At 34.4% G+C, this 18604-nt stretch overlaps 1 protein-coding gene across 28 annotated transcripts in view; it reads left to right on the forward strand.

Moving 5' to 3' along the window:
- Positions 1–18604, forward strand: part of ZBTB20 (zinc finger and BTB domain containing 20) — a 736649-nt gene that overhangs the window by 346015 nt on the left and 372030 nt on the right. For 2 of the 28 annotated variants that reach the window (XM_016137775.2, XM_016137779.2), the window contains exon 1: positions 28–5756. The exons of the other annotated variants lie outside the window; for them this stretch is intronic. The gene's annotated coding sequence lies outside the window, so the exon portion shown is untranslated. Of the gene's footprint in view, positions 1–27; positions 5757–18604 lie in introns of those variants that run through there. 28 annotated transcript variants of the gene reach the window in all.

Below are 18604 nucleotides of genomic sequence, written 5' to 3' on the forward strand. Positions count from 1 at the left end.
GGCGGGGGGAGGAGCAGTGGAAATCACCTGTTAACACTTAGAGAAACCACTGTTAACATTTATCAGATATTTTTTTGAGCATGTGTTATGTTCCAGGATTATCCAGCCAGCCACTGTCTTCTCAGAAGGGAGGATTTTCATTAGCAGGCAGAATGAATAGCAGCAACTCAAACTTTAACTCCTATTAGTGGTCTTCAGATTTGGGCTTACAAACCAGCTGGGTACTAACCCTCGCTGATATAGACAGAACATCACAAGTGCAGTATTCTGCCATCCAAACATCATAGTGCCTGCTGGAACCCCCACCTAGTTAGTGTAGGTACTATAGTCAGACTCATTGGTTCTGCTTCACTATCTCAGTGATCTTGGGCAAGTTATTTAACCTGCGTATATCTCAGTATCTTTATTAACAGCATGTATCTCATGAGATATTTTGAGAAATTAATAAGATAATGCACGTAAAGAGCTAAATGCCATACTTGGCACCTAGTAAAGTATTCAATAAATGCTATCATTATTATTATGCTGATTACTAATTTATTACTATTACAGTTATTTTTCATTAGCAAGGAAACTTGCTGAATATAGTTTGTCCAGTGCAACTCCATTATCGCTATTGCCAAACTCAAAACATATTTTTTACTGAGGGTGGGTCAGAGATATTCTTTGTGATTGATACACACTAAGAATCTGGGTTTATAGATGAAAATTATAAAATAATTGAGCTCAGTAGATACATGCTTTTTTTCTTATTATCCAGGCTAATTTTCTGTTTCCAGGTAAAAATGATGTTTAAATCTGCCTTAAATGCCCTCATGTTACAGATTTTATTTCGATGATTTGTAACTAACTAGGTCTGTTTTATTAAAAGGAACTTTTAAATCCAAAGACCTAATGTTCTTCTCATGGTGCTACAGTTCTTTATACCGTCAGTGACTGAAAAGATTAGAAATACAATTTTACCTAAAGATATGTCTTTAGGAAGTAGAGGATACTACATTGTGAAGATCTGTATTTTAACGTGATGGTGAACAAAGATATCTTGCCTAACCGGTGCCACATAGTAGGTACTTAAATAATTTTTTTAGTCGAATTACATTTTATAAGAAAAGGCATGTAAACATCAATGTAGATGTTCTGTAGAAGAGTAAACAATTTTAAGAGAATGATGATGCAATGGAATAACAATATTTTAGAAAAAAAGCAATTCTTTAAATCTTGACAGCACATTATATTAACCCTTTAAAATTGTAGGCTTGCACCAATGTGAAAGGCAGAATTATACAATGAAATGAGTGTAGACTTTTTAGTTGCAGAGCCATATATTTGGCTATCACCTCTATATTTGCAAATTACTATATTACAGACATGCTATATCTAGTGTCTGAGTCCTCAGATGGAAAATGGAGCAATAATGGCTTTGTTGCGTGGTATGTGTGCCTAGAAGAGTTCTTGAAACATAATAGTTACTCAATAAATGATATTCACTAACAGCAATAACAAAAATAAGAACATAAAAGCCCCGTGTACAATGAATATAAGCTCATTATATATAGTATGCATAGAATATTTATGATTGATATATACTGAGATGTAAATACTAATATTTGAAATTGCCTTGCTTAATATTTAACACAGTAGGAACCCGGTAAATTTTTTCTATTTAAATTCCTTCACGAAATTGCTTTAGTTATTCTAGTTAAATGAAAATAGAACTCAAAAATCTAAAACTAACTTTATCTTTTGAAAAATGACAGTAAAAGCAAAACTACCAAAAGGTATGTTACTAAAATAGACAAATAATTTGAATTTAATGCAAGTAAAGAGCGGGGATTACACTCCACTTCAAATGGTAGAAGAAGTGAATTAACTTAAGAGACTCTTAAGTGACCCCAAATTTGAATAGTATTAATTGCAAGCATTTTAAAGATCAAAAGGCTATTGTTTCTAGTTGCAGTGGTAGCTACATATGGAAAATGGCTGCAGAGATTCACAAATACAAAAATAGTTCATTGCTAAATTCGAAATTCTGTTAATGTCACAAACAGTGGGATGTGAAACACAAATGAATTGTGATGACAGTTGAGTCCCAAGCTGCCTATTTTTTTTCCTGAGATTTGTCCATATTTGGCTTTATATTTTTCTCAGTCCTGATTTAACCCATCAATATTTGTATTTTCTGAAGCGAGCACCACCTTGGATCATACCACTTAAGGATTTTTTTTTTCTTAAATAATCCTCAGTTCCTAGGAATTTTGCTCTCACAGCTTTCCTTCCCACAGATATATATCCTTAAATCATTTTTTACCTCTCACCTTAGAGTCAGTTTCGAAAACCTACAGTTTTCTAGGTCTCAATGTTGTTCTTTACTCCTCCATTTCTCTCTCCTATTTAAAGTGTCTTTCCATTCTTTCTCATCTGCAGGCTGTTCATACAGGGCACATTTCTTCTCCACGCTGCTTTGACTTTGGGTACTTCCTGTCATCCTGATAATCTATATTCACTTCTTACTATAATTTTTTAAAATCTGGTTATTTAAATGTTGCTCTTATCCTTTATGATGAAAGGTCTTTATGGTCCTGGATTTGGGGTACAAGACTAGATACACTATATTATGAACTGAATAAAGCTCTCTTTTAACTACAGGAATTCCCTATAACCATAAGCTAGCATGTCTTTTGGGAAATGTCATTTTTAAAAAATCTCTAAAGAGTACTGCTAAAATGACCAAATTATTTTGACTTAATGGATTTTGAAGCGTGGATACCAGACTTAACTCACAGAGCAACAGTCATGGCTAAATATGTTTTATCTGGATTTTACTGCAGGCAGTGATTTGGCTGCCATTTATTGAATGACCTCTCTGCACCAAGCATTTTACATTTAATTCTTAAAACAATCATGTGAGATAGGTACCATTATCTTCACTTAATAGATGAGAAAACTTTGACCTAGAGAGGTTAAATGACTTGTTAAAGGGTGGAAATAGGATACAAGTATAAGGTTCTAAGGCTAAAACTCATCCTTTCTCCATTACCACATGCTTGTATCTGGTTCTATATTTATGGTATTGGTGATGGGAAAGAAGTTTGTAGTATAATTTAATTGAGGGCAGAGCCAATTTCATCAAAGCAAACAAAGTGATAAGATTTCACTGCATCATTATTTTTATAGGACTGTGAACCCAAAGCTGTGGATTTACTAGATCTCCAGAAGGATGAAGCACATGAGTATAGGTGATTTTCTTTACTGCTCCCTTGGTTTCAGGAGACAGGTTATTACTAGTTCAGAAGAAACTAGTTCTTAAAATGGGTAGTCCATAGACCAGAAGTTTCTGATTTCCCATCAAAAGCCTCCTGTGACTTATCCTAGTCATTTTCACTAAAATTAAAATTATTTTCAGCAGGTATATTCTGAAGGACCTATTCTTCATCTAATTTCTGAAAAATTATTGTTAGTAGTAGTAGTAATAGTAGTACTTAGTACTTTATGAAGCAAATATGATATATTTTCAATGCAGTCATCTGTATATTTCTTGTATGAGGCATTTATGCCACTTTACTTTTTTATAGCGCTTTTTACACTTTACGGTTTAAAAAATATATACAGAAAGAAAAATAACACACTGTCTCTTCCTCAAGCTCGCCAAAAGTAGAGATATATAATTTAGCCGTGATTTTCGCATACAGTAAAGCAATGCTGGAAGTGCCCTTCAGATCAAGAATCTATTTTCCAGGGTGGTGCTCAGGCCTGGTTTCCCAGTTTGTCCTTTTGCATTTGAACCATTGAACTTTCCAGGTTGTACTCGAAGCCCCAAGACCTTCCTCTGAGCAAGGATTTGGGGGTTAGTGTGGATTGGCTTAGTACTTTATTTTGCTACAGCCACATACTAAATTTGGGTCAGAAGCTCTAAGAGGAGCTTCTGAAATTTCCCTAGAATTTAAAGTGAAATTTTAACTAAAAAAAAAAAAAAAAGAAGAAGAACAAAGAAGAAGGAAAATAAGAAACTACAACAAAACCTCTGAAAGCATATTTTTTCCAAATATTTCCTCAAAATATAGAATTAAAAAAACTTTATTATATGATGCTGGGTTTCAGATTACACATCAAGAATGCTTACCCTGGGCTGCATCTCCCTTGCTCACCCTTCCTCTGATCACAATGAATGCTCAATTTCCTTCTTTCAAAGACTGGCCATTGCCAACTTTGATATGTATCTTCATTATAATTTATTACTCTAAATTTGAAATGGGGTAGATGTTTCACTCTCATTTGGTGAAGAACCAGAAAGTTTTATTATATATTTATCAATAATCACTATGGAACTTGGCCATAAATCCTGTTTTTTAAACAAGTATTACCATTTGCTACAAATCTGGATACTATTAGCTATTTTCACGCTATCTCTTACTCTCAAATTTCTTTAATTTTTATTCCCTGCAAATTATTGAATCCATGAAATATAAGTGAAAATCAACAGTCCTAGAAGATTCTAATAGGAAAGTTTTCCATTCTTATTTGTATTCAAAATGGATTTCCTGTCATGTTGTTTGTGTATCATTTTCACAACTGGAAATTATATAGATATTAAGGGATATCCACAGATACTCACTAGCAAATATATGGAGGAAGATCTCACATGTAAATACCCCATCCTCTCCCTACACCATGAATCTTGGACTTGAGAAAATATTTTTCCAACAATGGGATATCATATAATGCTTGGTGAATTTTAACATTTGCATTCCCTGGTGTTCATATTTATGAAAAGTATTGAAGCCTTATGACCTCTTTTTTCTTTTAGCTGCACATGGCTCAATCTAATAAATTTTGAATACAGATTCAATATGGTTATAATCCCAATTATACCACATTTAAAAGCAATGTTCTAGACTGTGTTTCTCTGCCAGCATGACTCCACAAAGAAAACGAAACCAACCCTAACAAGACCCTGCTTAAAACAGAGTAAAATGGGGCTTACAAGAACTTTTTTTGAAAAATTGTTTGAACAGTAGCTAACAACCAATTTTTCAAACACTGTCGTAGCCATTTCAAGCTGTAGAGTGGACAGTGCACAGAAAAAAATCAACAAAAGGAAAAGATCTCTGTCACAGATGAAACCTAAAGTACCTTTAAGACCAATTCCTTCTCTATGCATCTATTATTGCATTCCACTAAAAGGTGTTGAAAAAAGTCCGCCAACTTCTACTAGAACAAAGTGTCCAGACAAGCAAGTCTGTAAATAATTAAAAGAATAGACTAGAGTAAAAGAAGGGAATTAAGGGGTGAGGGGAGGAAATTAAGCACTTAAAATGTTTAGTTTACCAAAACCAGAAAACTCAACAAAAGAAAGAACTCCTTCTTTAAAAGAAGATACTTTCCCTCTTTTCACCAGTGACTCAGAATTGATAGTCTGATAATAGAAGCCTTTTCGGTCACGATGGTGGGAAGAACACTGTCTTCACAAAGGCTTCACTAGGTTTTCAATTGCCCAGGGCAATCTGATCAGTGTGTCCTTGTTTCTAGAATTGAGCAAACCAAATCAGGATGAACAACATATGGTTTAATAGTTAACTTTTAGAACAAGGGACAGGGAGATGCTTTTATGTCACGATCCCAGCATTCATTCCAATCTCATTGGTAAAGTTTGTTCTGTGAGCGTTTACAGCTTTCCGGAGAGTCTGATTTGGGCTGAATCCTGAAGATAGAAATACAGTCTTCATGACCTCCTTGCCCTGGATTCTTTGTTAACACAGGTGAATTTGTTTGTGATAAAACATGCTCTAGAATCCAAAGTATTGATATTAATATTATTATTACTGATATTATTACTTCTATCTTATGTTGGCAGTTATATCTCCATTTTTCTATTCTAGAAATAAGTGAGAGTTCTGTGAATATGCAGATTTGTTTTCTCTGTGTTTCTCTGAGAAAGTTTACATCTTCTTCCAAATTGGAAATTCGAGATATTTTGAAATACAGCTGTATGTGCAAGTCCAATCCTGCTTTTTAATGACCAGGGAGAGAAAAGATCCTAAAAACAATCTTTTCTTCTCCAAAAGGAGAAGACAAAGGATGAGAGATAATTGTATATTTTGTCTGATTCAGTCTTCAGAGCTCAATACTGTTTGGATGGTGGTCTTTTTATTAAGGTCTCTGCTTTCTTAGAATCCTAATCAGAGTCTTCCCCTATGACTAAGAAAATCTCCACAACTCCAAACAGCCTCCCATCTCTTCGAAAGCATAGTAACCATGGACTAGGATTTAGTATACTTGCTGAATGGGCATTGGGTTATGAACAACTACTAAGGAAAAGTAACAAGAAAACTGAAGGCAAATTTGTAATAAGCGTCGAGGTCATGGAACTGTTGGAAGAATCCAGTATAGGGTCGCTGTTAATGTTATAGCTGAACTAAACGACAGTAACAACAACAAAAAACACAAAAACAAAAACCAAAAACACACTTCTCACTCCCCTCTCCTTGTTTCTATTTAAAAACAACCACCACTAGAAAAAACAGTCCAACAAAGAGAAAATGTGTGTATTTGAGTTTTCGATGTATGATCACATATCTTCACTGTAGTTCCTCTGTCACACATTAACAGTTATTCGTTCCCAATGTTTCTCAAAGTTCACCTTTGTACATGACTCTACCTGCTCTAATAGTGTTACTATTTTCTCTCCTTCGTTCTCTCCTTTTATCTGAGCTCTTTTTTTTTCCCACGTGTGCAAAGAGGCTTTCTCTGGACACTGCGTGCATTCTCCATTTCACTAGGAGAAATAGAGTATTTCTATATGATGTCTTTTAAAAGTAATAAGACAGCAAGAACCGATTTTGAACAATATTTTACCAGTATTATTGAAAAATTAGCAACTGTATATTCTATACACACACACACAAGCTGCATAAAATGCAAATTCTCTTCTGCATTTATATAGTGACTATTGCTATAGCATCTATGCACTTTATGTTATTTCCTCTTATTATTATTTACCACCCGATCATTCCAAAGTGCTTTTTACAATCAGAGAATTTCATTAACAATCCATTCCCTCTCTCTCTGTTTTTCTGCACCCTTGCATGTAAAAGTATCAAGCATCTTAGCAGCTGTATCAGGTAAATTACAGTAAAAAGACTGAGTGCTGCTGACAGGAAAGGGGGGAATCCCAAAGCATCCCCTAAAACCAGTTTATGTTTTATAGTATCCAAATAATATAATATTACAGAAATATACATAGAATATATATTAGAGTGAACGCACCATGTATCTATATACTTTTATCATGTTTTCCACCATTGCAATAATCGGAAATGTGAGGCGATCAAGGGGAATACTGTCTGCACTTCACATGTAGAGAGGTTTGGGCAATTGCATCTTCTCACTGTAGAAAACTTGTAATTTCTCATTTCTTCTTGAGCTGCCTGTAGCCCATAATTATAGAAGTTAATTCATTTTAAAATCCAAAAGTTACTATTATATTTTCTAAGCCTAAAGATAGAGATGTGTTTATAAAACATTTCATTGTGATTATAGATGAAAGGGCATGGTTGGTACCTTAACAGTTTGATTGAATTAAAATCAACTTCACTCTGGAATTTCTTTCTCAGCTCCACTCCTTGCTTTTTCTTTGACTCCAAGCTAATTGCAAAACCTCTGGTTGACTTGGGCCTTGTCTACACATTCAAAGTGAAATTCAGAAATGAGGTTATTAATCTAACCAAGGTAGGCTGTAATATTATTTCTCTAAATACTTATGTGAGAGAATTTTAGATTTCTGACTTAAGCAGATAATAAAAAATAACAATTTTATGCATAACCTTTTATCCTTAGATAACGCTAATAAAGTAGATTAATCAGGATGACCTGGAGATGATCAGAATCATTTGGAGGGCTTGTTGAAATACAGATTACTGGGCCCTACCCTGAGAGTTTCTGATTCTGAGTCAAGGGCAGGGACGTATAATTTGCATTTCCAATGAATTTCCAGGTAATGCTGGTGGGTAGGACACTTTTTAAACCACTGCAGTAGGAGAGATGTGGCTTAAGTACAGAAATGGAAATGAGGCAAAGAGTGGCCTTAATCACGAGAGTAAAGTGACAGAATATAAAGAAAAACCTAGAACTTCCAAGCTGAAATCTTACTGTCTTTCTACTACCCCCATTTTTTCTTTACTTCTAGTGCTTTTACGATGTGAGTGACTTTGGTAGCCTTGAGATCCTGAGTGAAATAGTATTGTAAAGGAGTGGTAACTGGATCTTTTCCCCTTGGGATTATAGGATTTGTGAAAGGAGAGGAGGAGGCAATTCCAAATTTTAGTGAATACCTTGGTATCAAGGGCTTTTAAGGCCAGCCTGCCTATACTTCGTTTTCGGAGATAAGAGTAATAAATTTGAGGCTTCTTTGTGTTCATTCATCATAGCCCATAGATACATATAAATTTGTTTCTCTTTGGTAGACTTGTGACCTATTCTGCGCAAATGCTTTGTAAAAATTTCCACATGTATATTACATCTACTGTCATGACAAACAAATGTGGCAAGGAGTACATGGTGTGGTGGAGGAAAAGCCACTGCAGAGATGAGGACACTTGGTGACAGTCAGGAACTACCGGCCTAGTTGTTAAGAGCCTAGATTTTTAAGTCAGACAAATCCAAGTTCATATCTTGACTCTTCCACTCAACTGTGCAACCTTGAACAAGTTATTTAATCTCTGTCAGCTTTAGTTGTTTTATAAAATCCAGTAGTAACATTTGCCTTGGAGGATATTTGTGAGAATTAAATGAGATGATACATTTAAGCATTGACATGGTTCCTGGCTTGTGGTATAGATCTATTACAGGTTAGCTGCTGTTATTGTTATAATGCACATTTTGTTTCCTTATCTGTAAAGTGAACAGAGCAGTTTATGAGATAGAGGAAAAATATTTTAGGATTATCAATGGACCCTTGACTGTCACCTTATCCATAGTATACTGCTCAGTTCCATCTTGCCTTTCGCTTCCTGAATATTCATATTAAGTTAGGTGTAATCTTTGATAGACTCAACCATTATTACCATGTTGTACCAACTATTACTATTCTGTCCTCCTCTTTCCCGTTAAGATAAAAAACTTGCAAAATAGAACCAATCCACTGAAACTCCCATTTGAGATAATGGAGATATGATATGTGGTTGACATATAGGTTTAAGAAACAAATGGCAAAGCCTTGTAAACATATACAAAAACTAACACGGAACCTCAGTTGATTGCTGTTTTTTGCCATTACCCACTCTAAGAGAATTGGTAGCTTTCATCGCAGAGGAGGAAGGGTGCCTGCACTCCACTTCATAAAGATTATTGTTGTTTGTTAATTCTGTTGATTTCCCCTGAGTCCCTACCATAAGTCTTAAAGAAGCCTTAGTACACAGATGAGTGCTAACGATTTTTAAGGTAGTCACGGCTATCTAAGCCCATTGGCCCGTGTTTACTAGGTTATACTATTTAGATCATTTTATATCACCAATTTAAAAAATTAGATCCTTTTTGAAAAATCTCCCATCATATTTCCCTTAAACTGTATAAATTATGTTTTTGGATGGGCAGAGAGGAATTACTTGACTATCCAATAAAAGTACAGATGGTTCCATTTTCCTTGACTCATCTCACAGCACACATTAGTCAGGTCACATGCCTATTTGGGAATTTTTGTAGCACTAGGTCACTTGCTGAGCTTTGGGGCACATAAAAGACTGTTTGCCTGGCTTTTAAGTTTGTGGATCTTACACTGTGCCTGGCATGGAGATAGGAAGGACATTTTTTTTCCATTAAGCTTTTTCACTGTGTTTTGAAAGGAAAAGTTGAAACAGCGTTCCTACTGAGATTTTAACATGTTCCATGGTGGTAACCATAGGAAATAGGGAAACAGAGAATTTCGGGACAGAAGGAAGCCAGGGAGTCCATCGCAACTTGTCCTTATCTCTCAGACACCAGTTGCATTCTACAATATTTTTTTCTAAGTGTGTATCTAATGCTTTTTATGTCTATAGCTTGCCTTCCGAAGGAAGGAAAAGATTGCTACTGATCATAGTGAAAAAGATTGCTCTCTAAACTGTACTCAGTTCCCACTTCTGGAAAACTCAATAGAAACATTCATTCAGGTGTTCATAAAATCCATTTCGATGTTTAAAGGGATTCTCAAAAGGTGTTAGGATAAAGCCTATGTAAACTCTGGTTCTCTTTCACACAAAGATATATAAACACAATAATGGCATTTTTATTCATTAAATTCAGAGTGCTTAAATTCACACAGGTATGCATACGTGTGTGTACATGTACGCGTGCACACACACACACACACACACACACACACACACACCCTCCACCTACTATCTTCTTCCTTCACCCACCCTCTATCCTAACCTCTGGGAATCAAAAATGCTGAAATCTAAATAAGCTCCCATTTATGAAAGATCCTACAATGCCAAGTAAGGGATCTATTGATATTGTTCCCTAAAAACTTCATGATGAACATTTTGATGTACACTTGTATTGTATATGTGGGGTGTGTGCGCATGCATGTGCGTGTTCTTCCTCCCCACAGGGAACATTTTTTAAGTAATCTGGTCCAATAGAACTCCATTAAAAAATCACCAATTAATTAACATTATACTCATGCTAATAGTTTCTATTTTCTTTCATTTTATGGCAATTATGAGTGAGATTCTAGGCACCACTTTGCATTGTTACATTCAAATAGAAAAATAGAACTAACCAAGTAGTAGTCATGGCTATTAGTAGCTTTTTGGTACACGTTCAATGTGGCAACAGTTATATTTCTCACATTCACCGTGACACCAAATCTTAAAATGAATTTGAAAATTCAAAATGGTAAACTTTAAAAATCTAGCTCGTACCTCACAAGACTGCATTACTATCATTATTACTGCCATTTCAAACTGGACCACTCCAGATTGCATAATCCTATATAACACAATAAACTTAGGTTTCTTCATAGTCCATTTTTGAAAGATAAATACCATGTACACCTAAGCATAGATAAAATATCTTAGAAATACAGAGCCCATAACATGGGCATAGTCCATAAAGGCAGGGAAAGGTTTGCTCAAGGAGCAGGTTTAAAGACAAGGTGGTATAATGTCAGAATGCCTGCACTCTAGTTCAGACTCTGCCACTTAATGAGTTAACCATAGTTAAACGATTCGACTTCCGCGTACATTAATTCCCACATCTGGCTCAATGTCAACCTAAAACCTCCTACATTTTAATAATGATCAAAATAATTAAAGTCTTAAAATTATTTTGAAGTGGTCAATATTATATGCAAATGTAGTTTGTCAGTTTTAATGGGACTTGGGACCAAATTGTTGGGAAAAATTTCTTTGTTACAAATGTCGGAGACTAATTGAATAATGTTAAAGCATCAAAGATTTGCACAGGTTAGCAACAGACGTAGAGCAGAGAGAGGGGCTGGTTAAAGTAGGACAGTGACAGTGGACTATAGTTTTTAAATTTATGAAAGACATAGGAGACACTGGAATCTTTGAGGAAATGTATAACTCAATCAAATCTGTTGAGTCTCCTGAATTCTCTATTGTTTAAAACAGAGAATGAATTGAAAGTGCTTATCTCGGAAGCTTTTTATCTTTCCTTGATTCTAAGTGATAGCTTTGCTGAATAATCTTGGTTTTAGGTCCTTTCTTTCCATCACTTTGAATATTTTGCACCAATCCCTTATGGCCTGCAAAGTTTCTGTTAAAAAATAGTTGGCAATCTCCTGGGAACTCTCTTGTAAGTAACTGCTTTGCTCTTGCTGCTTTTGAAATTCTTTCTTTGTCTCACTTTTGACATTTTCATTATGGTGTGTCTTGGTGTGGGCTCATCTTGTTTGGGACTCTCTGTACTTCCTGGCCTTATATGTCTGTTTCCTTCACCAGGTTAGAGAAGTTTTCTGTCATTATTTCTTTAATTAGGTTTTCAGTTCCTTGCTCTCTCTCTTCTCCTTCTGGTAGTCCTATGATGCAGTCATAAAAAATAATGAAATCATGCCATCTACAACAGCATGAATGGACCTAGAGGGTATTGTGCTGAGTGGAGCAAACCAGAGAGAGAAAGACAAATGCTATATGATTTTACTTATACATGGACTCTAAAGAACAAAATAAACAAACAAAGCAGAAACAAGCTCATAGAGACAGAGAACATTTTGATGGTTGCCAGATGGGAGGGGGTTTGGGGATATGAGTGAAAAAGGGTAAGGGATTAAGAAGTACAAATTGGTAGTTACAAAAGACTCATAGGGATGTAAAGTATAGCGTAAGGAATATAGTTAGTAATATTGTAATAACTATATATGGTGACAGACAGGTACTAGATTTATCGATGTGATCACTTCAAAACTTATATAAATGTGTGATCACTATGTTGTACACCTGAAACTAATATAATATTGTATGTCAACTGTAATTGAAAAGTAAAAATATTATTTAAAAAAAGGAAAAAGAAAGGACTTATCTGACAATGGGAAGCTCTGGTGAGAGCAGTCCCTAAGACTGTTTTCAAATTTAATTATACCTCACAAGCTACCTTAAAGTGCAGGTTCTAGGGCCATATTCTTTAGATTCTAATTCCACAGACATTCTTGGGTGGGCCTGTGATTCTTCATTCTAACCAGCTTCCCTGGTGATTTGGCCGCTGATGTCTTTGAGAACACACTCCAAATTTTCTGTAGTAGCCATCCAATGCTCTAGTCTTCAGATTATGTGGTTTCTGGTTACGGGAAGCACTGAAGGGGTTATTTTATGCTCCGTAAAACCCTATAGATAGAACTTTTTATTTATTTCAATGGAAATTCAATATCTTTGAAGTTTTCTCTATTTGTTCCTACTAAATTTGCATGATTTAGCATTTAGAAAAGAATACAAATTGATCTGTTTGGTCAGAATTTTTACTTAATTGGCACTATAGGATCTATCAGAATAGGGAGTCTTTTACATATTTTGGTATTTTTTGTCCTCTTTTTATGCATGTGCCAGCTGTCTTCACAAAACTAAAATGAATTTTAAAAACATAAATGAACATTTCCATTTAATATATTTATCACATATTGTCATATGAGGTTCTAATGCCATTTGATCTAACCTCTCTAAAATCTTTGAGTCCATAAGGGTAAACAAGAAACATCACCATTACTAAGAAAATTTTGTCATATTTAAGAAAAATCTCTCTTATTCCACATATTCAATTCCCTTGTCATTTTGCATTATAAATAAATAACAAACCAATTTGGCACATGCCCACCGATTAAAAATAAAAGTTGTCAAAGTGAGAGGGGAAAGACAAAAATATGAATTATTAATTATAATATCGAGTAGTACAAAAAAGCCTAACATGAAATGATATCACTTAAAAAGAGATTTTATCAAAAATAGGATAATGACATAGTCTTTATCATACAATTTGCATTGTTGTCATTTTAAGCCAGAAATATATTTATCATATCTGGTGTATTTATATCAAATTTGATAAAAAGATATTTTAATTGTGGAAAAATAAAGAAAGTTTTTTACAGAATAGTAGCATAAAAGAAAAGCTCAACTTGAAAATCATACATTATCATATTGACCTGGTGGCTATATTTACTATCACATGATATTCTTGCATATTATTATTTTCTGAACATTCTCTACTGGAAAAAACAAGCACCCTTCATTTGAAGGAAGAGTGATGCTTTCTTTTTTAAGATGATTTTAGAAGCTTACGTAGTTACTGTTGAAATGGGAATGAATGTGGGGTGTTTTTTTGGACAGAGGTTGTTTGTTTATTTGTTTGTTTGTTTAGCTAAATGGAGATTTCAAATGAATACACATCGAATACTGATTTATAACTAAAAATATATTTTCAGCAGATTAGGGTGATTTCTTCTCAAGAAGGGAGGATGTCAGGACTTTAGTGAAAATATTTCCAACTACATCTTCCTACATCTGAGTTATCCAATATTTGTGACAGACTTGAGTGTTCTAGCCTTTTGTTTTTGGTAATTTAAAGGTTTCATTTCTGATAAAATTTCATTTGTTTTATGAATGGTCTTAAAATTTCATTTGGAAGCAAAGGCAATTCTGAAAAAAAATCCTCACATTTGTAGTACTCTCATAGAAGTTATCCACATAGATTCTGAGAAAAATTCTTCACCTGCTTTCCTACAAATACTAAGATTGGTAGTATTTTTATTTTAACACTATAGAAAGCTTCCTTGACTTCTGTTGTTTGCTTGTCCCATTCCATTAGATTTTGTTCATCCTGTCTTGATAGTTTATTCACTCAGGTATGATGTTGTAATACATCTTTCCTTGGCAATATCTTTGTTTTTAGTTTTTAACTGAATTTAGTGCTCATAGAAGTTGAGAGGCTGATCCATATCCAGGCACAAAGCAAAAAGCCATGCATCTGCATGTATCTTTGCAGTAAACCAACTGTTTGTTTTTCTGTTGTTCACATGAAGGATTTTTCACACAACAAAATCCTTAGAGTCCTATTTTAAACTCTTTTGTCTCAGATACCCTGTCCCAATGTTTGCCACCATAGGTTCTAATTTTAATTTATCTTGTCAGTGAATTTCTTACTTTGGCTTTTTTAAATGTGTCATTCTTATTGCCATTGCCATCATTAACAAGCATTCTTAAGCATCCCATCTATATTAGTACACCCAAAGATATTGTCCCCTCAATACAGGAAAAACGTTCGTTTTTCTTATTTCTCATTCTGTTCTTACAAGTAGTCCTCATCTGATTAGTCCTTTCAGTGTTACTGTCATATCCAAACATTCATCCAGAGGTGACTTTCCTGGCTCCTGTAGTCTTGAGAGGCTGTTCATCAAGCTTAGGTTTCTCTTGTAAATCATGTAAGTTTTATGGCTTTCCATTTTTTTCTTTCATTTCTTTGGGGTTCACTGATTCCCTCCCACCATGTACAGACATTTCACAGCTGCTGTCATCAGTTCTTCCCCCTTGGTGTGATTTATATTTAATAATACCCCTTTTTGTCCAGTTTTGATAATCATTAGGCTCAATAAATTCCTTATAATGTTTAGTTCTTCCTTGAGTTTACTTTTTAAAACACTGAGTAGTAACAAGAAAATGACACAAGCAGTGACAAAAATGCAGATACAGAGCTATCAGAATGAAGCACACCAATCCTATGTGAGGATCGGAGTGGAGGTAAGAGATATTAGCCAGAGAACGTTCTAGGAGCAAAGAAAAATCTAAGTAGAACATTATTGCAGAAGGGGAGAATATATAGTCAAGAAATTATGAGTAAGATCAGGTCATAGAAAAAAATAACCAGAAGAAAACAACTGGCTTTTAGGTGTTTTGCAATTTTAATAATTACAGTTAACAATATTTATTGAGAGCTTTTTATGTGCTAGGCCTCATGCCGAGCAACTTTTATTTATTATTTCATTTATTCATTTATTTTTTTACTTAAAATCTATGAGAATAGGTATTTTTATTATCTTGTCCATTTTACAGAAATGAAAGCTTAGGACAGTTTAAGTAATTTGCCCAAGGTCACATAGCTAGGACTCTGGAGCCAGAATAAAAATTCAAGTGCATTCTTAACCTTTACTCTGTGGTACCTTTCACGTGACAGCCTTTAGAAAACAAATACATACATAATTCTATTTTACCTACTCTTTATAGAGACTGAAAAAGACTTCAAGTCAATTTTTTCTTGATTTATATGTCAGTGTTTTCAAAGTTCGAAACAGTTCCATAGTACAGCATACATAGTTCAGGTTTTGGAAAATGGACCTTTCCTCAGGTTTGCTTGTTTCATTCTCTGTGGTAGTTAAAAGTCATTTTGGGCTCAGTCTTTTCTTAGCTAAAGATAATGGCTGGTTAACATTAGGAAAAAATCTTCTGGAGGCTTTTAACAATATATTTTGAGTAAATGTAAAATAAATGAATAAATGTCCATGTATCGCATAATTAATATAAGCAATGCTTCTTAGATAATTAAAGAGGTTTCTATTGACTTATTTCTTAGTTTCTACTAATTAAATTTTAAACTAAGATGTTAAATTCTGATAATCTGGCATTCTAAAAATATCTGATAAATTTCATGTACTAGGTAAATTTAAGAAAAGGTGACCTTTTTTCTCCTGTGATGATTTTATGATAGATAATCTACTCAATGTAAAAATATCATCTTTCTCAAGTAAGCTTGAAGGAATAGTAGCCGGTATATGAAATACAGTTTGGGGCCCATATATCTGCTGTATGCAATGGCCTGAGCCAGCAAGTTGATAAATTCAGAAAATGAGCAGCCTGGAGCAGGAAGCATGAGGATTAAACTGCCTTTAGATGGAGAATTCATACAAATTATCTGACCCAAAGAATTTTCATATTTCTTTTAAACCCCTTTTCAAAATAAATCATACTGGAGACTTTACACATAAAGTTATGAGTAGTAGTATAAAACAAGCCACAACAAAAATAATTAGTAGTATTTTTTTTAAATAAACTCGTTTTATAAATTTAAATTATCATATTAAATTTATAAAGTCCATATGAACATGATGACAAATATAGGAAAAAAATGGAAACTCAGGATTGGCTTATTGTATTAGCTTAAGCATTCGGTGTATTTTTGTATGAGAAATAGAGTACTATATGGTATCTAGAAAATCACGAGACGTAGGTAAAGTAGTTGCATATAGTAACAGTTTTTGTTTCTTTGTTTGCTTGGTCTTTAAAGAGCTTGCCTTCTAATCTCAGAGCCTTAATTCAAAACCTGCATAAAAACTATTTAACTTTATTGTGCATATTTAATTTGTAGCAACATGTTTGTCTCCAGTACGTTTTAAACATTTATATTTAAATAATGTTTAAATTTTGCATGTCATTTTTATCACAACTGTAAATTGATATATGTGATTTTTTTAAAAATTGTATTTAATTAAATATTTAATTGCTCAGTTGTCTCTCTGTAAGCTTGGGGAGCATGAAGTGTAGTTTGAAAACCACTAATGTGGTTCAAATTTTTAGGAAGTACCCTTATTTTCCCTCTATGTTCCTCTGTTATTTAAGGACAATTCTACTTTTTGGGGATCCTTCTTTATCTTGTGAATTTTGGTATACAATATTACCTCTTATTCATAGATTCACTTTTTGCCGTTTTGTTTACCTACAGTCAAATCCTGTCTGAAAGTATAAAATGGAAAATTCCAGAAATAAACAAGTCATAAGTTTTAAATTGTGTGCCATTCTGTGTAGCATGATGAAATCCCTCATCATCTCTCTCCATCCCACCTGCATATGAATCATTCCTTTGTCCAGCGTCTCCACGCTGGATAGGCTCCCCGCCAATCAGTCACTTAGTAGCCATCTTGGTTATCAGATTCGCTGTTGTGGTATTGCAGTGCTTATGTTCTAGTAACCCTCATTTTACTTATTAATGGTCCCAAAGTACAAAAGTAGTGATGCTGGCAATTCAGATATGCCAAAGAGAAACTGGAATGTGCTTCCTTTAAGTGAAAAAATATGTATGTATAGGGGAAAAAATAGTACATAGATATATATAGGTTTTGGTGCTGTCTGTGGTTTTAAGGCATCCACTGGGGGTCTTGGCACATATCCCCTACAGATAAGGGGGCGATTATTACTGCATTTAAATTATTTCTTCAACTAGAGGTTAAACTTCTGGAGAGAGATTTTTTTTTTTTTTTTGCTTTGTTCTCTCCACAAGCCTAATATTACACATTGTACATGGACAAATTCATTTGGTTACCATCTGTGTTCACTAGAGAATTTGGAAGAAGAGTCCAAATCCCAGTCTCATCCTCCTCCCATCTCCTACTCTATATTTCTACTTCTGCTTCTGCATAATGCTGTCGATAGCAAAAGTAATCCACTGAATTCTCTAGGCTTCTAGTTTTTAAAATTCCCTAGATGGGACTATGAATTAATCATTTGTGGCTTTCAGAGGGTGGATCTTTGAAAGAATAATATTGGTAGAGCAGTAGTACAAGGTTCAGGGACATAATTTCTGATGAACTAGGGGAAAGAGATGGAGGGAGAGAGGGTTAAGAGGTAGGAAAGAAGTGAGGAAGGTAGGTGAAAGCTAGTGTAGAATAAGAAAGAAGCATTTATGTAGTAGAAGCAAGGTAGTTCTCATAACCATTAGTGCCTTCTGTAGAAAGCTTTAAAGTATACAAGAGAGTGATGAAAAATCAGAATTGACTCTCTGGGCCACAAATGAGGGGGGGAAAAATCAAGTCCAAAGAGATAATATAGGATAAACTATGATACCAACAAAATGACATCAAGCCAGAACTAGAAAAACTTGTATAGAACCCAGACTACTCTGATGCTCTTTGGCCTTCAATCAGGTTTTGGGTATCCAAGTAAGCTTAGCCATTAGGGAACTAAGTACCTGCTATGAAAATCAAGCCTTATTGAGACTATTGCTTGATGAGCCAGTGAGGAAACAAGAGCAAATATGGTGTGCTATGAATCCACAGAACCCAAATTAAGTCTGTTTTTATAAATGGGTAACACTTAATACTAACTTACTTGAAAAAAAATCTTTTCTATAATATATG

Source organism: Rousettus aegyptiacus, unplaced genomic scaffold, assembly GCF_014176215.1.
Source record: "Rousettus aegyptiacus isolate mRouAeg1 unplaced genomic scaffold, mRouAeg1.p scaffold_m13_p_4, whole genome shotgun sequence".
Classification (NCBI taxonomy): Eukaryota; Metazoa; Chordata; class Mammalia; order Chiroptera; family Pteropodidae; genus Rousettus; species Rousettus aegyptiacus.